Consider the following 24,684-nt stretch of genomic DNA (forward strand, 5'->3'; position numbering starts at 1 on the left):
TAAAAGACGCTTACTCCTTGGAAGGAAAGTTATGACCAACCTAGATAGCATTTTGAAAAGCAGAGACATTACCTTGCTAACAAAGGTCTGTCTAGTCAAGGCTATGGTTTTTCCAGTGGTCATGTATGGATGTGAGAGTTGGACTGTGAAGAAAGCTGAGCACCGAAGACTTGATCCTTTTGAACTGTGGTGTTGGAGAAGACTCTTGAGGGTCCCTTGGACTGCAAGGAGATCCAACCAGTCCATTCTGAAGGAGATCAGCCCTGGGATTTCTTTGGAAGGAATGATGCTAAAGCTGAAACTCCAGTACTTTGGCCACTTCATGTGAAGAGCTGACTCATTGGAAAAGACTCTGATGCTGGGAGGGATTGGGGGCAAGAGGAGAAGGGGACGACAGAGGATGAGATGGCTGGATGGCATCACTGACTCGATGGACGTGAGTCTGAGTGAACTCCGGGAGTTGGTGATGGACAGGGAGGCCTGACGTGCTGCGATTCATGGGGTCGCAAAGAGTCTGACATGACTTGAGTGACTGAACTGAACTGAACTGAAAGAGATACATTCAGGTATGACTTAAATCCCTTATGATTAAACATAAGAAGTGATGAATAAAATCAAGGGATTAGATTTGGTAGACAGAGTGCCTGAAGACTATGTGTAGAAGTTCATAACACTTCATAACAAGTTCATAACAAGACACAGTGACCAAAACCATCCTAAAGAAAAGAAATTCAAGAAGGACAAGTTGTTGTCTGTTGAGGCTTTACAAATAGCTGAGGAAAGAAGAAAAGAGAAAGGCAAGGGAGAAAGGGAAAGCTATATTCAACTGAATGCAGAGTTCCAAAGAATGACAAGGAGTAATAAGAAGGCCTTTTTAATGAACAATGCAAAGAAACAGAAAAAAATAAAAATAAAAAATCGATAGAATAGGAAAGACTAGAGATCTCTTCAAGAGAATTGGATTTCTCAAGGGAATATTTCATGCAAGGATGGGCACAATAAAGGACAGAAACACTAAGGACCTAACAGAAGCAGAAGAGATTAACAAGAGGTGACAAGAATACATAGAGGGACTACACAAAAAGTTTCTTAATGACCCTGATAACCACAATATTGTGGTCACTCAACTAGAGCAAGATATCCTGAGTTGTGACGTCAAGTGGGCCTTTGGAAGAATTACTATGAACAAAGCTAGTGGAGGTGTTGAAATTCCAGATGAGCTCTTTAAAATCCTAAAGGATGATGCTGTTAAAGTGTTGCACTCAATATGTCAGCAAATGTGAAAAACTCAGCAGTGGTCACAGGACTGGAAAAAGTATGTTTTAATTCCAACCCCAAAGAAGGGCAATGTCAAAACAATGTTCCAACTATCGTACTCATTTCTCATGCTAGTAAGGTTATGCTGAAAATCCTTCAAACTAGGCCTCAGCGGCATGTTAACTGAGAACTTCCAGATGTAGAAGTTGTGTTTAAAAGAGGCAGAAGAATCAGATCACATTGCCAACATTCCTTGTATCATGGAGAAAGCTAGGATTCCAATGTGCTTCATTGACTATGCTAAATCCTTTGACTGTACGGATCACAACAAACTGTGGAAAATTCTTAAAGAGATGGGAATACCAGAATACCTTACCTGCCTCATGAGAAGCCTATATACAGGTCAAGCAGCAACAGTTAGAACTGGGCTTGGAATAATGGACTGGTTCAAAATTGGGAAAGGAATGCATCAAGGTTGTGTATTGTCACCCTGTTTATTTAACTTATATGAATAGTACCTCATGTGAAATGCTGGATTAGATAAATCACAAGCTGGAGTTAAAATTGCCAAGAGAAATACCAACAACCTCAGATATGCAGATGATACCATTTTAATGGAAAAAAAAAAAAAAGGGAAAAGGAACTAAACAGCCTCTTAATGAGGCCTAAAGAGAAGAATGAAAATGATGGCTTAAAACTCAACATTCAAAACATAAGATCATGGAATCTGGCCCCATCACTTCAGGGCAAATGGAAGAGTGAAAAGCAGAAGCAATGACAGATTTTATTTTCCTGGCCCTCAAAATCATTGCAGACGGTGACTGTAGCCATGAAATTTAATGATGCTTGCTCCTTGGAAGGAAAGCTATGATAGCATATTAAAAAGCAGTTGGCAACACTCTGTCATCAAAATTCCATATATTCAAAGCTATGGTTTTCCCAGTAGTTGCATACAGATATGAGATTTGGACCATAAAGAAGGCTGAGCACTGAAGAATTGATGATTTGGTATTGTGGTGCTGGAGAAGACTCTTGAGAGTATTGACTGCCAGGATATCAAACCAGTCAATCCTAAAGGAAATCCACCCTGAATATTCATTGGAAGGACTGTTGCTGAAGCTGAAGCTCTAATATTTTGGACACCTGATGCAAAGAGACTACTCATTTTAAAATACCCTGTTGTTGGGAAAGACTGAGGGACAGAAGGAGAAGGGAGGTAACAGAGGATGAGATGATTAAATGATATCACCTATTCAATCAACATAAGTTTGAGAAAACTCTGGGACAGGGAAACCTGGCATGCTGCAGTCTATGAGGTGGCAAAGAGATGGACACAACTGAGTGACTGAACAACTATAAAACTGTGATGGCCAAGAAGCACATAGAAAGATGCTCAACAATACTAATCATGAGGGATATGCAGAAGTCTTTTAGTTTGTTGTAATCCCACTTATTTATTTTTTTACTTTTGTTTCCTTTGTTTTTGATATCTAATTAAAAAAATATTGCTAAGACCTATGTTAACATATACCTATGTTTTCTTCTGGCAGTTCTATGGTTTCGAGTCTTACACTGAAGTCTTATATCCAGTTTGATATGATTTTTGTGTATGGTATAAGATAACTGTTCAGTTTCATTCTTTTGCATGTAGCTGTCCAGTTTCCCAGTACCACTTATTGGATAGACTACTCTTTCCCCATTGCATATTCTTGGCTCCTTCACCAAAATTAATTGACCATCTATGCATTAGTTTATTTCTAGAGGATTATCATGTTATATTGGTCTTGTTCATTGTTTGTTTTTATGTCAATGCTATATTATTTTGGTTACTATAGCTTTTGTAGTATTATTTGAAATCAGGAAGTGTGGTATACTTTTAATTTTTATCAAATTTGCTTTGTCTATTTGGAATCTTTCATGGTTTCATAAAGATTTTACAGTTGTTTTATTTTTCTGAAAACTACCTCTGATAGTATTAAGAATTGCATGAATCTTAAGATTACTTTGTGCAGTAAACATTTTTCACAGTAACCCTCTAAACCCATGAATATAAAATATGTTCCCATTTATTTGTACCATCCTCATTTCCTTCATCAGTGTCTTATAGTTTTGTAGTTTTCAATGTACAAATATTTCACCTCCTTCATTAAATTTATTTCTAGGTGTTTGATTCTTTTTGATGGAATTTAAAGTGGGATTATTTTCTTAATTTTTCTTTCTGATAATTCATACTTAGTGTGTAGAAATGCCAGTGATTTTTGTTTATTGATTTTGTATCCTGCTATTTTACTGAAAATCACTTAATATTTCTAAGGTTTTGGTGGAATATTTGGGTTTTGATATATAATATCATATGAAGATAGAGACAGTTTTCTTTCTTCTTTCTTATATAGATGCCTTTTATGTTTTATTGCCTAATTGCTTCAGCTGCACTTTCCAGTACTATGTTGAATAAAAGTGGTTAGAGTGGGTATCCTTGTCTTATTTTTGATACTAGATGAAATATTTTTGAATTTTCCACCATTGAGGATGATGTTCTCTGTGACCTTTGTGATTTTATAGCTCAGTCATGCTGGCATTTTTTGTCTAACACATAACAAATTTCAAACTCCAAGAAGTAAAGCAGGCATTCAACATAAGCAATGTTGTTTTGTTTTGTTCTGTTTTCTTTCAATTTTTAAGCACTGTAACTCACACTAATTAAAAATACATTCTATGTTAGTGTAGGAAACTGTTTTCCAGTTAATTGTCCAGATACCAGCCAACATTCAATCTAACAAGCAAGTCTTTTTTAAGGATAACTGTTTCAATCATACCATGTTAACTTCCTCTGCACCTTGTTTAAAATAATGAAGGCTGAAAAGTCAGTGAGCTTAGCAAGCCTATAAAAATGTTAAAATGAAAAAAACAGAAATTAAGTACATAAAGAAAAAAGATATATTAGAAGGTACAGATAAAGGAGAAAACAAAAACAGAGGATCAATATGGCCAACTGTTAGTTCTTTGAAAGAATAATAATATTGAGACATTTATAGCTAGAACAATGGAAAATAAAAAGCATGATGAAACAAGAAACACATATCATATTTAAAACAGGGGACATTATTAAAATTATATAAACATGAGAAAGTTTAGCAGGAATTTATCATAAATATGTCTTACCATTGGAAATAAAGATGAAATAGAATTTTTTTCTAATAAAAATACCATAGGGGAAACATAAACTGTGATTAGTTCTACACTATTAACAGCATTTAACTGGTAATGAAAAACCTTTCTTAAAAGCAGCTCCAGGCCAAGATGGCTTCAATAGTTAACTCTAGCAAAGACATTTGAGGAAGAAATAGTATCAGTCTTACCATAGGACTGTCTAATCCATGAAGGTAAATGCAAAAGCTATAAATAAAATCTTAGAAAGACAAGGTGTGCAATATAGAAAAAGGGTAATATTGTAAAGTTAATTTTGGTTTATTTCAAGAATTAATAGTTGCTATAACAAATGAAAATCATTATATGTGTTTTATCATATAAGCAGAAAAAAGAGAGGAAAGAATGTGATTACTTCAATAAATACTGAAAATGCATTTGATAAAATCCAACATCCACTTATGATAAAAATTTACTTAAACTAGAAATAGAAGGAGACTTTCTTAATCCAATATTAATTAACCTATAGCAAACAGCACATTTAATGGTAAAATGATGAAATATTTTGCACTGACATCTAGAATGAGACAAAGATGCCCACTACCTCCACTTTTATCTAATATTACACTAAAAGTACCACCTATTGCAATAATGTAAGTACAAATAAATAAAAATGATCATATCACACTTTCACTTTCATCAAGAGGCTTTTTAGCTTCTCTTCACTTTCTGCCATAAGGGTGATGTCATCTGCATATCTGGGGTTATTGATATTTCTCCCAGCAATCTTGATTCCAGCTTGTGCCAACAAAGATCCGTTTAGTCAAAGCAATGGTTTTTCCAGTAGTCATGTATGGATGTGAGAGTTGGACTGTGAAGAAAGATGAGTGCCAAAGAACTGATGCTTTTGAACTGTGGTGTTGGAGAAGACTCTTGAGAGTCCCTTGGACTGCAAGGATATCAACCAGTCCATTCTGAAGGAGATCAGCCCTGGGGTTTCTTTGGAAGGAATGATGCTAAAGCTGAAACTCCCGTACTATGGCCACCTTATGCGAAGAGTTGACTCATTGGAAAAGAGTCTAACGCTGGGAGGGATTAGGGCAGAAGGGGAAGGGGACGACAGAGGATGAGATGGCTGGATGGCATCACTGACTCGATGGACGTGAGTCTGAGTAAACTCTGGGAGTTGGTGATGGACAGGGAGGCCTGGCGTGCTGCGATTCATGGGGTCGCAAAGAGTCGGACACGACTGAGTGACTGAACTGACCTCAACTGAAGGAACACAGTCCCCTGGTAGAATAAATCATAGTATGATGATGCTGTTTGTCATTAGTTATATATCTAAGGAATGGTCTTCATCTATGTTTAAAAAAATCAGAATTTAAAACATTATGAGAAATTGTATTTTCCTCCCTCATTTGCAATGATTATTTGACTTTAATTGTTTGTATCAACTTAATGGTTCCTTTAACAAGATGAATTTTGTTTGCCACTTGTCTCTATTTCATTTGAGATATTATCAGAATTTTAAATTGTTAAAATGAAATAGAGATTTGTATTTGAATATTAACTAAAAATGTGCATCATGTTTATTACTAAAAATGATTACTTTGCCTAATGTAATTATCAAATATTGAGAAAATGTAACTATTTATTCACTCTTTGAATTTAGAAGTTAATGTTAAATAATTAGCTTATTTAAAGGGCAATAGAACATAATGCTTTTAACATATTTCTAGAAATGAGATTTATTCTCTTTTAGGACAAATTTTGACATCTTCATGCTAGTATTTGAACTAGAAAACAAGAAGATAAAGGTTGGTAAACAATCTTTAAAAATATGGCAGGATTTTCCAGCTTGGATATAAGCCAAGAGGCCAATAGCTGTATTCATCCCTGACTGAGCACGTCACAGTACCAGAGCTTGCAAGCTGAGAACGGTGGATTATACAACAGGGAAAGCAAGTCAGAATCACAGCTAATTAGAATTCCTTCAGGCTTTATCCACAGGTAATTAATTAAGGTAATTAATCAACAGGTAAGTAATTAAGTTATGACTGTGAAAACATGTCACTTTGATATTTTGGAGATGATGCAAACTAGCTTAATATTACCCAGTTCAAAAATAATCACTTAAGATCTTCCTCAAAGTGACACATGGAATATATCTTTGACTACTCTGATTTTTTGTAATTGCTTCAATCAAAGCGAAAACTAATTTAATTTCTCAATAAAGAATATCATTGGTTCAATTACTGACTTTTTTTGCGCAGATGCATTTTGGACCAAAAAAAAAAAAAAAAAAAAACAGTGAAGGAATGAAATATACTGATATCCTAATATCTTCAATTATCAAGACCTATGTTTGTACTTGTTATACACAGGGCAACTGTCATATTAGAAATAAAATTAATTTTTAGCATATTTGAAAATCAGAATCTTTGAAAGTCAGAATTCAACAAAAAATATAGTCAAAAATAACTTAATAATTTTATTTTTAGAGTCTGATGGTGAATTGAGTCTAAAAATGAAATGTATATAGAATCCAAAATATGCCTCTACTTTTAAGTGCTGTTGTGTGATTTAATGAACTTCATATGAAAAGAATGACAGAGTTGACATCCTGCTTTCTTTCTTTTGTATTTTTTAGGAACTGAAACCATTACACAGTGAATGTCATAGAATCATCTACTTTAAATGGTTTAAGTGGTAAATGTTATGTTCAATAGACTTAATCATAATGCAAAATGTGAATGAAGTACTGATACATGTTACAACATGCATGAACATTGAAAACATCCTAAGAGAAATAAGCTATACAGAAAATGCTAACTAGATCACACTCATCTTGTGTGCTTTATATTCATCAAGGTTGTGAAAATGAGGGAAAATCTCAAGAACACTTCCAGGAAAGAAAACTGGATCAGAATGGAAAAACACATTTTCATACTGTGGGGCAGATGATTAAAGTGAAAGTAGGCCTATGAATTGGATTCTAAGGTGAAAATCATAATGATTTCTCATTTGGGGGTTATGTGAGTGCTCCCTGGGAGACTGTCCCTTTTTAGAGTAAAACATAGTGAAAGTTGTCATTTAAATTGACATATGTGGCAAATCAATGATGAATGGGAAATCTGAAATTACAGAAAAGGAGTACATTTTACTGCTACTGCAAATTTTCTATGTTTGAAATTATTAGAAAGTAACTTTTCCAAACATGTCAATGCCAGCCAGAAAAGTAGATAAGATATCAAACTTTATCATAGGAGTCAAATCTACCCAGATCCAGTTCACTCAAAATGGTTAATCTAATTGCTTTTGTAGGAATCCACACATTATTAAGAGGTACTGTGGGGAGATTATATTAGTAGTCAATATGTCTTTGGTGTGGTGAATAATCTGGAATATGGTAGAAACAATAGGAGTTTTGAGTTACAATTTTTGGCATTGACCACCAAATGGTACAAGTAATACATTAATTTAGTAAAGTTGTATAATACAAAAGTAATACACAAAAATCAGTTGAGTTTATATACACTAATAAAGAAGTATCAGTAAAAAGAAATCCCACTTACAGTTGCATCAAAAAGAATAAAATATCTAGGTATATATTTAACCAATGACATGAAACACCTGCACAATGAAAATTGTAAGACACTAATAAAGAAACAGAAGAAGAAATAAATATTCTAGAAAAATATTCTGTGATTGGGCATTGAAAAATATTGTTAAAAAATTCATCCTGCCAAAGCAGTGTACATATTCAATTTAATTCTTAATACAGTTAAAATAGCATTTTTCACAGAAACAAAACAAACAACCCTATCATGTGGTGGAGCCAAAAAGGACAAATAGGCATATAGCCAAATAGGCAAAATGATCCTAAGAAAAGAGAGAACAGCTGGAGTCAACTCACTCCCCAACTTCAAACTACACTAGTTCTGAAACAGTGTGGAACCCACACAATAAAGGCTTATGCGCCAGAAGAACAGAACAAAGAACTCAGAGATAAACCCATGTGTATATGGTCAGTTAATTTATGACAAAGCTCCCAAGGACATACATTGGATAAATGATGCCAAGAAAGTCCTCTGGATAAATTATGCCAAGAAAATTAGATACCACACACCAAAAAAAAAAAAAAAAAAAAAAAAAAAAAACACTGAAAACTGTCTATACTATAAATAAAACTACCTGAAATTATTGTTTTCCATATCAAAACCTTCCTCTAGTGGCTCCTCTGAAAATAGGCCCCCATCAGTAGTCACTCATATACAGGACATTTCTCTCCACTTTTTCTTCACCTCTTCCAAGACGGGTCCTGAAGACACTGGGCTCCTGTCTCCATGGACAAGGACCAAGGTTTTTCAAAAGCTGAAGCTCCAGTATATCCTGAGGAGACTGACCTCAGGATCTGTGTGGACTTGGCCAGGTTTGTCCAGAAGCCAAAGCCTTGGGGAATCCGGAAGAGGCAACATGCTGCCTCCAATATTTAGAAAACTGCTCTGAGAACCTGGAAGAACAAGCTCAGCCTCTCCTCCCTCTCTGTTAGAGAGCTGCTCTTGAGTCCGAGGGGAGGGCAGCACCACCTGTAAGCCCTGACCCCATTCTGCCCTGGCAGCAGTGCTGCTGGGAGGTTCACCGCCACTCTGCTCTTGTGTCATGCACCAGGTTTGGTGCTGTTCAGTGGGACGCCAGTGATATAGAATTTACTACTTTCAGCAAGTCAACAGCTATCCTCATGCCCAAGTCTGGCACTTCGGCTTTTGTGTGTGTCTTAAATTTTAGGCTACTTCAAAGTGGCAAAAATATGCACCTATGATTCCTTTAGAAGAGTAATAGTTTTAACTTAAAGGTTTAGCAATAGGACCTTTTTTTTTTTTTTTTTTTTTTTTTTTAATGATGTGGAGAGTGCACTAGGTTTTTTTTTTTTTTTTTTTTTTCTCTTTTGGTTATTATTAATTGATTCCATCACGATTTTTGGAAAGGTTGCCCTTTCCCCAATTGTCAATAAATTCAAATACTTTTGGCACCTTTGTTGACTGTAAATATGCAACTATCTCTTCTATTATATCCCAATGGCCTTTTCTGTTCTTGCCCTTGCACTGAATCACCTTGATTCAGTTGCTATATGAGGACTGGTGAGTCAAATAATTGAAAGCTATTAAAAAACAATGAAAGTATCAATATACATTAACATGACTTGCTAGGAACACATAAGTTAGATTCTGTCTAAATAAAAAATCAGGAAGTATTAAAAAGTACTAATCATATTATAAGATATTTCTTAGTATTAAAATTAAAAATAAAAGGATGTTCATAATAACCATTTATCATTGCTTTGTACATTAGTCAATATACAATATGTAGAAAACAGAAAAAAATGCATAACTCTTAGATATCCACTTTTCTTTCCTTTTTGAAAAGCAAGACATGTATTCTGACAAAAGATTTAAATGCAGAATATACCAAGATTGTGCTTAGAAAACCTAACATTAATAACTGTAAAAAAGTTAATATAAAGGACTTTAGCAAAATGATGAGATAAAATTTTGATGTACAAATACCAGTAATTGTTCTCAAGCCAGCAGTAAAAAATATAAAATATGATAGAAAAATCATATTTACAAAATAAACCAAAAAAAAGTTGGCTTAAAGCTCAACATTCAGAAAACTAAGATCATGGCATCTGGTTCCATCACTTCATGGGAAATAGATGGGGAAACAGTGTCAGACTTTATTTTTTGGTCTCCAAAATCACTGCAGATGGTGACTGCAGCCATGAAATTAAAAGACGCTTACTCCTTGGAAGGAAAGTCATGACCAACCTAGATAGCATATTGAAAAGCGGAGACATTACTTGGCCAACAAAGGTCCATCTAGTCAAGGCTATGGTTTTTCCAGTGGTCATGTATGGATGTGAGAGTTGGACTGTGAAGAAAGCTGAGCACCGAAGAATTGATGCTTTTGAACTGTGGTGTTGGAGAAGACTCTTGAGAGTCCCTTGGACTGCAAGGAGATACAACCAATCCATTCTAAAGGAGATCAGTCCTGGGTGTTCTTTCGAAGGACTGATGCTAAAGCTGAAACTCCAGTACTCTGGCCACCTCATGCGAAGAGTTGACTCTTTGGAAAAGGCTCTGATGCTTGGAGGGATTGGGGGCAGGAGGACAAGGGGACGACAGAGGATGAGAGGGATGGATGGCATCACCAACTCGATGAACAGGATTTTGGGTGAACTCTGGGGGTTGGTGATGGACAGGGAGGCCTGGCATGCTATAATTCATGGAACACGACTGAGTGACTGAACTGAACTGAACTGAAGAGAGATATAGGCATGATATTTGCTATGAGACAGAATGTCATTTGGATAGGTCACTCTAAATCTTATAATTTCAATAAAAATGGAAAAATCATAATTTTTCCATGATATTAGTCTCTGCATTAAAAATGAACATTCATTTATATGTTTTCATGGCACATCCAGTTTCCCTGTATATAATGCTTAAATATATAGCTGTTGAGTTAAAAATAGAGACAACTTATTATTTAATATTAACTGTAACAGTTTTACCCAGAACAAAAGATACAGAAGGTTGATGTATCTATATCATATTCCAATTTTTACTATGTAAAATAGTTTATCTATTATGACTAGTTCAGTTCAGTTTAGTCACTCAGTTGTGACTGACCCTTTCCAACCCCATGGACTGCAGTGTGCCAGGCATCCCTGTTCATAACCAATTCCTGGAGCTTGCTCAAATTCTAGTCCATCAAGTCAGTGATGCCATCCAAATATCTCATCCGCTGTCATCCTCTTCTCCTCTTGCTTTCAATCTTTCCCAGCATCAGGGTCTTTTCCAATGAGTCGGCTCTTCACATCTGGTGACCAAAGTATTGGAGCTTCAGCTTGAGCATCAGTCCTCTCAATGAATATTCAAGACTGATTTACTTTAGGATTGACGGATTTGATCTCCTTGCTGTCAAAGGACCTCTCAATAGTGTTCTCCAACACCATGGTTCAAAAGCATCAATTCTTCAGTGTTCAGTTTTCTTTATGGTCCAGCTCTCACAGCTACTGGAAAAAATCATAGTTTTGAGTAGATGGATCATTGTCAGTAAAGTAATGTCTCTGCTTTTAATATGCTGTCTAGGTTTATCATAGCTTTTCTTCCAAGGAGCAAGCATCTTTTAATTTCATAACTGCAGTCACCATCTGATTTTTGAACCCAGGACAATGAACTCTGCCACTCTTTCTATTGTTTCCCTATGTATTTACCATGAAGCAATGTGACCAGATGCCATGATCTTAGTTTTATGAATGTTGAAGACTCTTGAGAGCCCCTTGGACTGAAAGGAGATCCAACCATTCCATCCTAAACCAGATCAGTCCTAGGTGTTCATTGGAAGGACTGATGCTGAAGCTGAAACTCCAATACTTTGGCCACCTCAGGCGAAAAGTTGACTTCTTGGAAAATAGCCTAATGCTGGAAAGGATTGGGGGCAGGAGGAGAAAGGGACGACAGAGGATGAGATGGCTACATGGCATCATCAAATCGATGGACCTGAGTTTGAGTGAACTCCAGGAGTTGGTGACAGACAGGGAGGCCTGGCGTGCTGTGGTTCATGGAGTTGCAAAGAGTTGGACACGACTGAGCTACTAAACTAAACTGAAGAGAGTAAATGATAAAAGTTTTCATCACAAGGAAAACACCATTTTTTTTTTTTTTTTGTATCTGCCAGTGTATGAAATGCTAAGCAAACTTATTGTGGTAATTATTTCACAGTATATATGTCAATCCCTTACACTGTCTTCTTAAACTTATACATTGCTATATATTAAGTATATCTAAAGTGAAGAGGAACTAAAAAGCCTGCTGATGAAAGTGAAAGTGGAGAGTGAAAAAGTTGGCTTAAAGCTCAACATTCAGAAAATGAAGATCTTGGCATCCGGTCCCATCACTTCATGGGAAATAGATGGGGAAATAGTGGAAACAGTGTCAGGCTTTATTTTTTGGGGCTCCAAAATCACTGCAGATGGTGACTGCAGCCATGAAATTAAAAGATGCTTACTCCTTGGAAGGAAAGTTATGACCAACCTAGATAGCATGTTCAAAAGCAGAGACATTACTTTGCCAACAAAGGTTCGTCTAGTCAAGGCTATGGTTTTTCTAGTGGTCATGTATGGATGTGAGAGTTGGACTGTGAAGAGGGCTGAGCACCGAAGAATTGATGCTTGTGAACTGTGGTGTTGGAGAAGACTCTTGAGAGTCCCTTGGACTGCAAGGAGATCCAACCAGTCCATTCTGAAGGAGATCAGCCCTGGGATTTCTTTGGCAGGAATGATACTAAAGCTGAAACTCCAGTACTTTGGCCACCTCATGCGAAGCGTTGACTCCTTGGAAAAGACTCTGATGCTGGGAGGGATTGGGGGCAGGAGGAGAAGGGGACGACAGAGGATGAGATGGCTGGATGGCATCACTGACTCGATGGACATGAGTCTGAGTGAACTCCAGGAGTTGGTGATGGACAGGGAGGCCTGGTGTGCTGCAATTCATGGGGTTGCAAAGAGTCAGACACGACTGAATGACTGAACTGAACTGAACTGAAGCCTGAAGTTAAACAAATGCCTCCAAGTTAAAATTTGCTGTTTATCATTTACTTGATATTTCTATGATTTGTCTGATATCTCAGTTTTTCACTATATCATAAAAATCTATGAGAGAAAACATGCTTGCTTTTATTTATCATTGTAACTTAGGCATACAGTATAAAACATTTTGTGAATTTTAACCCAATAAGTTTTTTAAAATAAATATATATGTGTGTGTGCTAATTCGTTTCATTGTGTGTGACTCTTTTCGACCCCATGAATTATAGCCCTCCATAATGCTCTGTCTATGGGATTCTCCAAGCAAGAACTGTTGTGGGTTGTCATTTCCTCTTCCAAGGGATCTTCACTATCTAGGGATGGAACTCTTATCTCTTACACCTCCTGCATTGACAGGCAGGTACCATTAGTTCCCCCTGGAAAGCCCAAAATATACATGTAGCTAAATAACCTCCTTTTTGCAAAATATGTCCTTTTGAATTTATATTTCATAGAAATTACATCTATAAAGGTCTGGCAATTCTGCCATTATCACTTTTTTTTTAATCCTTAAGTCAGATATCATGAACTCATAAAATATTCAAGCTGGAAGTAACTTTGGAATCAATCTGGTACAGCAGTCTTTAAATTTTATGGACTTACCCCAGGGACTACTTGAAGGTGTTGTGAGGAAAATTTTGATAAGTTGAAGCTTTGGAACTCCAACCCTGGGAAACCAACAGCTCTCACGTATTTTGTATATTGGAGTTTCACATGCTTTTAAGTTTAATAAAAAACATTCTAGTGCTACAAGTTTTTTTAAAAATGCTGATATATCTAAACTCCTTTCATTTTAATTGTAAGGAAATAGATTCTTTTTGAGGTAAAATAATTTTAATAAGGTCATCCAACTAGTTAATTTCAAAAGTAAAACAAGGACACATGTAATCTGGTTCCCAGAAATGTCAATTGGCTACTTTACCCATCAATGGATTAATATTTCATTCTTAAGTAATATAATTTTAGCTCTCTAGCTAACACGAAAAGCTGTATATGAATATGATTAATTTAAATGAGTTAATATTGGCTTCTAATGCTTTCACCAAACAAACATAAGGGTCTATGTGGTGGCTCAGCAGTAAATAATCCACCTGCAATGCAGGAGATGTGGGTTCAATCCTGTGGGTTCAGGAAGTTCCCCTGGATAAGGAAATGAAAACCCATTCCAGTATTTTGATTGGGAAATTCCATAGACAGAGGAACCTGGTGTGCTATAGTCCATGGAGTCACAAAAGTGTCAGACACGACTTAGAGACTAAACAACAACCTGTGTATGGCACTGAGTTTCAGGATCCATCATGTTTAAGCAAAAGTAATATAAGATTTTGTCTCTAACAGATGTAGGTGGGTTTGGGTCCCAGTTCTACTACTTACTAGCACAAATTGTACACACTATTTAAAATCTCTGAGCTTCATTTTACTTATCTAGAAAATGAGAATTAATCAACTTTCAACTGGGTTTGCTTGGAGCATTAAATAAAATATATAAAAGTGCTTAGCACATTGTCTGGTAAGAGTTATCAACAAAGAAGTTTCCTTTTTACTCTTTCATATTAATTTTGCATTTATATTCCTATGAGTTTATAGATCTTTGGTTTATAAATATACTTGTAATTATCAAATTAAGCATGTATTTTGCCTATACCCAAATCCATCAATAAATAATTTATTTTCAATAAACATTATCAATAGTTGATAATATAAATTGTTATTAAATTATCAATAAATAAGAGTGCATAGGTAATACAAAAGATTATTTTGGTTTTTAACATTTCACATTTCATAGTCAAGTTCTAAGATAATTACTACTTTCCTTTTGTAACATATATTTATCTTAAGCTAATAAATGAATATCTTTCGTAATGCTACTATGACTAAATTCTACTTTGCAAATTCAATAATTAGACTACAAGTCTTGTGAATGTTACCCACTATTCAATTTTATTTTTCTGGTGAGATTCTGTATGCCAATAGATGAGCTTCCATTAAAAAATGAGGAAATCTTGAAGCAAAATAACTTTTTTTAATAGTGAATTATTTTACTTTGTTCTGAATCCTTGTTCATCTATTTTTGCCTGTTCTACAAAAGTAATCCTAATTAAATACCTATATATATACATAATATATATGCATATATATCTCTTTAGAGAATGTTTTTATTTTCCACTTTTACACTGACATATCAGCAGGTATTATACAATCATTTAATAAGTAACTAATTAAGTTGCTTTAACTTACTTATTTAAACTATTTAATAGTCTTCTCATGTCTCCAGTGTACAGATGATGACATTATTCAGTCATAAATTGTTCTACTGAGGGAGAATTTGTGTTAAAATTTTGGATGACCTAAAACTGTCAGACACCATTTGAATTTCACATTTCACTGTCCATTATGATAGTAAAATGTCATCCAAATTAAGCAACATATCTTTAAGTATTCATAACCCAGCCTCAACAGTTATTAACATTTTCCCAATAAACTGTGGAAAATTCTGAAAGAGATGGGAATACAAGACCACCTGACCTGCCTCTTGAGAAATCTGCATGCAGGTCAGGAAGCAACAGTTAGATCTGGACATGGAACAACAGACTGGTTCCAAATAGGAAAAGGAGTACATCAAGGCTGTATATTGTCAGCCTGCTTATTTAACTTATATGCAGAGTACATCATGAGAAATGCTGGGCTGGAAGAAGCACAAGCTGGAATCAAGATTTCAGGGAGAAATATCAATAACCTCAGATATGCAGATGACACCACCCTTATGACAGAAAGCAAAGAAGAACTGAGGAGCTTCTTGATAGAAGTGAAAGAGGAGAGTGAAAAAGTTGGCTTAAAGCTCAACATTCAGAAAACTAGGATCATGGCATCTGGTCCCATCACTTCATGGGAAATAGATGGGGAAACAGTGGAAACAGTGGCTGACTTTATTATGTTGGGCTCCAAAATCACTGCAGATGGTGACTGCAGCCATGAAATTAAATGATGCCTATTCCTTGGAAGGAAAGTTATAGCAAGCCTAGACAGCTTATTAAAAAGCAGAGACATTACTTTGTCAACAAGTTCCGTCTAGTCAAGGCTATGGTTTTTCCAGTAGACATGTATGGATGTGAGAGTTGGGCCTTAAAGAAGGCTGAACACTGAAGAACTGATGGTTTTGAACTGTGGTTTTGTAGAAGACTCTTGAGAGTCCCTTGGACTACTAGGAAATCAAACCAATCCATCCTAAAGGAGCTCAGTCCTGGGTATTCACTTGAAGGACTGATGTTGAAGCTTAAACTCCAATATTTTGACCACCTTATGAGAAGAGCTGACTCATTGAAAAGACCCTGATGCTGGGAAAGATTGAAGGCAGGAGGAGAAGGGGATGAGATAGTTGGATGGCATCACTGATCCAATGTACATGAGTTTGGGTAAACTCTGGGAGTTGGTGATGGACAGGGAGGCCTGGCATGCTGCATTCCCATGGGGTCGCAAAGAGTTAGACATGACTGAGCGACTGAACTGAACTGAACTGATTTAAGTATGACCTAAATCAAATCCCTTACAATTATACAGTGGAAGTTACAAACAGATTCAAGGGATTAGATCTGATAGATATGGACAGAGAGACTGTATCATTATTGGGAAATGAGTACATCAAGGCTGTATATTGTTATCCTGCTTACTTAACTTATATGCAGAATACACCATGCAAAATGTCAGGGAAACACAAACTGAAATTAAGATTTCCAGGAGAAATATCAACAACCAGAGATATGCAGATGATATCACTCTATTGGCAGAAAGTGAAGAGGAACTAAACAGCCTCTTGATAAGGGTGAATGAAGAGTGTGAATAAGCTGGCTTGAAATTCGGTTCAGAAAACTAAGTTCATGGAATTTGGTCCCATTACTTCATGGCAAATACAAATGTAAAAAGTGGAAACAGTGATAGTTTTTATTTTCTTCAGCTCCAAAATCACTGAGGACTGTGATTGCAGCCATGGAATAAAAAGATGCTTGCTCCTTGGGAGGAAAGCTATGATAAACCTAGACAATGTATTAAAGAGCAAAGATATCAGTTTTCTGATGAAGGTACATATAGTCAAACTGTTTTTTTTTTCCAGTAGTCATGTATGAATGTGAGATTTAGACCATAAAGAAGGCTGAGTTTTGAAGAAGTGATGTTTTCAAATTGTGGTGCTGAAGAAGACTCTTGAGAGTCCTTTGGACTACAAGGAGAACAAAACAGTCAATCCTAAAAAAAAAAAAAAAAAAATCAACCCTGAATATTCTTTGGAAAGAGTGTTGCTGAAGCTGAAGCTCCAGCACTTTGGCCACCTGATGTGAAGAGCCAATTCATTAGAAAAAACCCTGATGCTGGGAAAGATCGAAGGCAAAGGAGAAGGGGGTGGTAGAGATAAGATGGTTAGCATTACTAAATGAATGAACTTGAATTTGAGCAAATTCGGGAGATAGTGGAGAATAGAGGTACATGGAGAACAGAGGCACATGATAGTGGGGAACAGAAGCACATGGCGAACATGGAGACCAGAGGCACATGGATAACAGAAGCACATGTCCATGAGGTCAACAAGAGTAGCACATGACTTAGCAACTGAACAACAAGAACAACATTCAATGCTAAGACATTAATTAAAATTCTAAGGTATATATTTTATCAATGGACTACTGCAGTCTTCAATCATATTTTCATAACATATTTAATAACACTGAAATGCTCATGATAACATTTAGTTGAGTAAATAAGACATAAAATTATATATATGCATATATATTATGCAATATTCATCATCACAATAAAAAATAGAGAGGCCAAAATTTAAACTGAAAAAAAATATTGTTAGTAAACTTGAGTGACAGAACTATGTCTGGCTTTAAAAATATTTTCTGTTTTTCTAAAACATTTTCAAAATTTACATTTATAATTGTTAGATATAAAAGCCTTTTCAGATCATTGAGTGTTTAACCACATATTTTTCATTAAAAATAATTTTGTCAATATGGGTACTAAAACATAAGATAGCAATACATTCAAGATTTTTATATGTTAAAATTGTTAGTTTAAATTATGATCACCACATTGTAAGAGGTACTTAAACATGGATTTTCTTTTACTATCTGAATATAATATATATTCTTGAATCTGGAGAGCATAGTCAGTTTATACTATAAATATTGAATTTATTTATTCATGTTTCATTTTTTTCTAACAAAGACTTTCAGATGAGTCATAAAAAGTAGAAACCTATGACAGCAAATGCTTGAATTGAAAATGTGATCCGTTTTTATATCATGTACAAAAAATAATGGCACATAAAAGTTATCATTTTGAGGTGTTAGTAAAACTTATCTGACTTGTTTGTTGAATAATTTATATTGTTAAATATTGAAAGTAGAACATGAAATCAGAACAATGATGAGTGGATGAATGAAAAACAATAAATAAATCTTCAAAATTGACTTGAAGGTGCAGAACAGAATGGCTACTCTGTTAACCAAATTTTTAATCATCAATCTATATATCAAGCAAGATATTTTTAATGGAAATAATAGACAAAATGTTAAACTAACATGACATACATTAAAATTATCTTCACTGAATTTTAACTTCCTAGATCTTCAATTCTTCTATGTGATATAATACTCTAAATATTTTTAAATATTAATATTTTGCAAACATATTTTCATTATCTCTTTCATATTTGGTATTTTAAAGACCATTCATATTTTCTTTGTTGCCAATCAACATGTCTTCATAAAATTTGTAGCTAACTGATCAATTAACTTTTTAAAAAAAATTAATTGGAGGCTAATTACTTTATAATATTGTGGTGGTTTTTGCCATACATTCACAGGAATCAGCCATGGGTGTACATGTGTTCCCCATCCTGACACTCCCTCCCACCTCCTTCCCCATCCCATCCCTCAGGGTTGTCCCACTGCACCAGCCTTGAGCACCCTGCCTCACGCATTGAACCTGGACTGGTGATCTATTTCACATATGATAATGTACATGTTCCAGTGCTATTCTCTCAAATCATAACACCCTCGCCTTCTCCCACAGAGTCCAAAAGTCTGTTCTTTACATCTGTGTATCTTTTGCTGTCTCACATATAGGGTCATCGTTACCATCTTTCTAAATTATATATATATGTTTAGAAATATATATATATATATAAATATATATATATATATATATATGTTTAGAACTAACACCCAAAAAAGATGTTCTTTTCATTATAGGGGACTGGAATGCAAAAGTAGGAAGTCAAGAAACACCTGGAATAACAGGCAAATTTGGCCTTGGAATACGGAATGAAGCAGGGCAAAGACTGACAGAGTTTTGCCAAGAAAATGCACTGGTCATAACAAATACCCTCTTCCAACAACACAAGAGAAGACTCTATACATGGACATCACCAGATGGTCAACACCGAATTCAGAGTGGTTATATTCTTTGCAGCCAAAGATGGAGAAGCTCTATACAGTCAGCAAAAACAAGAGTGTGAGCTGACTGTGGCTCAGATCATGAACACCTTATTGCCAAATTCAGACTTAAATTGAAGAAAGTAGGGAAAACCACTAGACCATTCAGGTATGACCTAAATCAAATCCCTTATGATTATACTGTGGAACTGAGAAATAGATTTAAGGGCCTAGATCTGATAGATAGAGTGCCTGATGAACTATGGAATCAGGTTCGTGACATTGTACAGGAGACAGGGATCAAGACCATTCCCATAGAAAAGAAATGCAAAAAAGCAAAATGGCTGTCTGGGGAGGCCTTACAAATAGCTGTGAAAAGAAGAGAAGCGAAAAGCAAAGGAGAAAAGGAAAGATATAAGCATCTGAATGCAGAGTTCCAAAGAATAGCAAAAGAGACACTGATGTATAGAACAGTCTTATGGACTCTGTGGGAGAGGGAGAGCGTGGGAATATTTGGGAGAATGACATTGAAACATATAAAATATCATGTACGAAACGAGTTGCCAGTCCAGGTTCGATGCACGATACTGGATGCTTGGGGCTGGTGCACTGGGATGACCCAGAGGGATGGTATGGGGAGGGAGGAGGGAGGAGTGTTCAGGATGGGGAACACATGTATACCTGTGGCGGATTCATTTTGATGTTTGGCAAAACTAATACAATTATGTAAAATTAAAAAAAAAAAAAAGAATAGCAAGAAGAGATAAGAAAGCCTTCTTCAGCGATCAATACAAAGAAATAGAGGAAAACAACAGAATGGGAAAGACTAGGGATCTCTTCAAGAAAATCAGAGATACCAAAGGAACATTTCATGCAAAAATGAGCTCGATAAAGGACAGAAATGGTATGGACCTAACAGAAGCAGAAGATATTAAGAAGAGATGGCAAGAATACACAGAAGAACGGTACAAAAAAGATCTTCATGACCCAGATAATCACGATGGTGTGATCACTGACCTAAAGCCAGACATTCTGGAATGTGAAGTCAAGTGGGCCTTAGAAAGCATCACTACGAACAAAGCTAGTGGAGGTGATGGAATTCCAGTTGAGCTGTTCCAAATCATGAAAGACGATGCTGTGAAAGTGCTGCACTCAATATGCCAACAAATTTGGAAAACTCAGCAGTGGCTACAGGACTGGAAAAGGTCAGTTTTCATTCCAATCACAAAGAAAGGCAATGTCAAAGAATGCTCAAACTATAGCACAATTGCACTCATCTCACATGCTAGTAAAGTAATGCTCAAAATTCCCCAAGCCGGGCTTCAGCAATATGTGAACCGTGAACTTCCATATGTTCAAGCTGGTTTTAGAAAAGGCAGAGGAACCAGAGATCAAATTGCCAACATCTGCTGGATCATGGAAAAAGCAAGAGACTTCCAGAAAAACATCTATTTTAGCTTTATTGACTATGCCAAAGCCTTTGACTGTGTGAATCACATTAAACTGTGGAAAATTCTGAAAGAAAAGGGAATACCAGACCCCCTGATCTGCCTCTTGATAAATTTGTATACAGGTCAGGAAGCAACAGTTAGAACTGGACATGGAACAACAGACTGGTTCCAAATAGGAGAAGTAATTCGTCAAGGCTGTATATTGTCAACCTGTTTATTTAACTTATATACAGAGTACATCATGAGAAACGCTGGACTGGAAGAAGCAAAAGCTTGAATCAAGATTCCTGGGAGAAATGTCAATAGACTCAAATATGCAGATGACAACACCCTTATGGCAGAAAGTGAAGAGGAACTAAAAAGCCTCTTGATGAAAGTGAAAGTGGAGAGTGAAAAAGTTGGCTTAAAGCTCAACATTCAGAAAATGAAGATCGTGGCATCTGGTCTCACCACTTCATGGGAAATAGATGGGGAAATCGTGGAAACAGTGTCAGACTTTATTTTTCTGGGCTCCAAAATCACTGCAGATGGTGACTTCAGCCATGAAATTAAAAGACGCTTACTCCTTGGAAGGAAAGTTATGACCAACCTAGATAGCATATTCAAAAGCAGAGACATTACTTTGCCAACAAAGGTCAGTCTAGTCAAGGCTATGGTTTTTCCTGTGGTCCTGTATGGATGTGAGAGTTGGACTGTGAAGAAGGCTGAGTGCCAAAGAACTGATGCTTTTAACTGTGGTGTTGGAGAAGACTCTTGAGAGTCCCTTGGACTGCAAGGATATCATCCAGACCATTCTGAAGGAGATCAGCCCTGAGATTTCTCTTGAAGGAATGATGCTGAAGCTGAAACTCCAGTACTTTGGCCTCCTCATGCGAAGCGTTGACTCATTGGAAAAGACTCTGATGCTGGGAGGGATTGGGGACAGGAGGAGAAGGGGACGACAGAGGATGAGATGACTGGATGGCATCACTGACTCGATGGACGTGAGTCTGGGTGAACTCCGGGAGTTGGTGATGGACAGGGAGGCCTGACGTGCTGCGATTCATGGGGTCGCAAAGAGTTGGACATGACTGAGCGACTGATCTGCTCTGATGTGATGTGTTAATATACTGTATTGGTGTTTTGCTTTCTGGCTTACTGTACTCTACATAATAGGCTCCAGTTTCATCCATCTCATTAGAACTGATTCAAATGCATTCTTTTTAATAGCTGAGTATTACTCCATTGTGTATACGTACCACAGCTTTCTTATCCAGTCCTCTGCCAAATGACCTCTAGGTTGCTTCCATGTCCTGGATATTGTAAACAGTGCTGCAATGAACATTGTGGTACACATATCTCTTTCAATTCTGGTTTCCTTGGTGTTTTGAGCAGCAGTTTGATTGCTGAGTCTTATGGCAGTTCTAATTTCAGTGTTTTAAGGAATCTCCACACTGATCTCCATAGTGGCTGTACTAGATTGCATTCCCACCAACAGTGTAAGAGGGCTCCCTTTTCTCCACACCCTCTCCAGCATTTTTTGTTTGTAGACTTTTTGATAGCAATCATTCTGACCAGAGTGAAATGGTACCTCATTGTGGTTTTGATTTGAATTTCTCTGATAATGATTCATATTGAGCATCTTTTCATGTGTCTGTTAGCCATCTGTCTGTCTTCTTTGGAGAAATGTCTGTTTAGTTCTTGGGCCCATTTTTTGATTGGGTCATTTATTTTTCTGGAATTGAACTGCAGGAGCTGCTTGTATATTTTTGAGATTAATTTTTTGTCAGTTGTTTCATTTGCTATTATTTTCTCCAATTCTGAAGGCTGTATTTTCACCTTTCTTATAGTTTCCTTCGCTGTGCAAAACCCTTTAACTTTAATTAGGTCCCATTTGTTTATTTTTGCTTTTATTTCCAATATTCTGGGAGGTGGGTCATAGAGGATCCTGCTGTGATGTATGTCGGAGAGTGTTTTGCATATGTTTTCCTCTAGGAGCTTTATGGTTTCTGGCCTTACATTTAGGCCTTTAATCAATTATGAGATTATTTTTGGGTATAGTGTTAGAAAGTGTTCTAGTTTCATTCTTTTACAAGTGGTTGACCAGTTTTCCCAGCAACACTTGTTATAGAGATTCTTTTCTCCATTGTATATTCTTGCCTCCTTTGTCAAAGATAAGGTGTCCATGGTACTGCTAAGTTACTTCAGTCATGTCCGACTCTGTGCGACCCCACAGACGGCAGCCCAGCAGGCTCCCCCATCCCTGGGATTCTCCAGGCAAGAACACTGGAGTGGGTTGCCATTTCCTACTCCAACGCATGAAAGTGAAAGTGAAGTCGCTCAGTCGTGTCTGACTCTTAGCGACCCCATGGACTGTAGCCTACCAGGCTCCTCCGTCCGTAGGATTTTCCAGGCAAGAGTACTGGAATGGGGTGCCATTGCCTTTTCCAAAGGTGTCCATAGGTGCATGCATTTATCTCTGGGCTTTCTATTTTGTTCCATTGATCTATATTTCTGTCTTTATGCCAGTACCATACTGTCTTGATGACTGTAGCTTTGTAGTAGAGCCTGAAGTCATGTAGGTTGATTCCTCCAATTCCATTCTTTCCTCAAGATTGCCTTAGCTATTCGAGGTTTTTTGTATTTCCATACAAATTGTGAAATTATTTGTTCTATTCTCTGAAAAATACTGTCGGTAGCTTGATAAGGATTGCATTGAATCTATACATTGCTTTGGGTAGTATACTCATTTTCACTATATTGATTCTTCCAATCCAGGAACATGGTATATTTCTCCATCTATTAGTGTCCTCTTTGATTTATTTCATCAGTGTTTTATAGTTTTCTATGTATAGATCTTTTGTTTATTTAGGTAGATTTATTCCTAAGTATTTTATTCTTTTCATTGCAATGGTGAATGGAATTGTTTCCTTAATTTCTCTTTCTGTTTTCTCATTGTTAGTGTACAGGAATGCAAGGATTCCTATAGCATTTTTGCATGTTAATTGTATATCCTGCAACTGTACTGTGTTCACTGATTAGCTCTAGAAATTTTCTGGTGGTGTCATTAGGGTTTTCTATGTAGAATATCGGTCATCTGCAAAAAGTGAGAGTTACTTCTTTTCCAATCTGGATTCCTTTTATTTCTTTTTCTGCTCTGATTTCTGTGGCCAAAACTTCCAAAACTATGTTGAATAGCAGTGGTGAGGGTGGGCATCCTTGTCTTGTTCCTGACTTGATGGGAAATACTTTCAATTTTTCACCATTGAGGATACGGTTTGCTGTTGGTTTGTCATATATGGCTTCAATTATGTTGAGGTATGTTCCTTCTGTGCCTGCTTTCTGGCGGGTTTTTATCATAAATGGATGTTGAATTTTGTCAAAGGCTTTGTCTGTATCTATTGAAATAATCATGTGGTTTTTATGTTTCAATTTGTTAATGTGCCAGACCCATCACAAACATGGAAATCAAAACTATAATAAAAAATCTTCCAACTAACAAATTCCCAGGACCGATGGCTGCACAGGTGAATTCTACCAAAAATTCCGAGAAAAGCTAAAACTTATCCAACTCAAACTCTTCCAGAAAATTGCACAGGAAGGTAAACTCCCAAACTCATTCTATGAGGCCACCATCACCCTAATACCAAAACCAGACAAAGATGCTACAAAAAAAGAAAACTACAGGCCAATATCACTGATGAACATAGATGTAAATATCTTCAACAAAATTCTAGCAAGCAGAATCCAACAACATATTCAGAAGATC

Source organism: Bubalus bubalis, chromosome X (assembly GCF_019923935.1).
Source record: "Bubalus bubalis isolate 160015118507 breed Murrah chromosome X, NDDB_SH_1, whole genome shotgun sequence".
NCBI classification, from domain to species: Eukaryota; Metazoa; Chordata; class Mammalia; order Artiodactyla; family Bovidae; genus Bubalus; species Bubalus bubalis.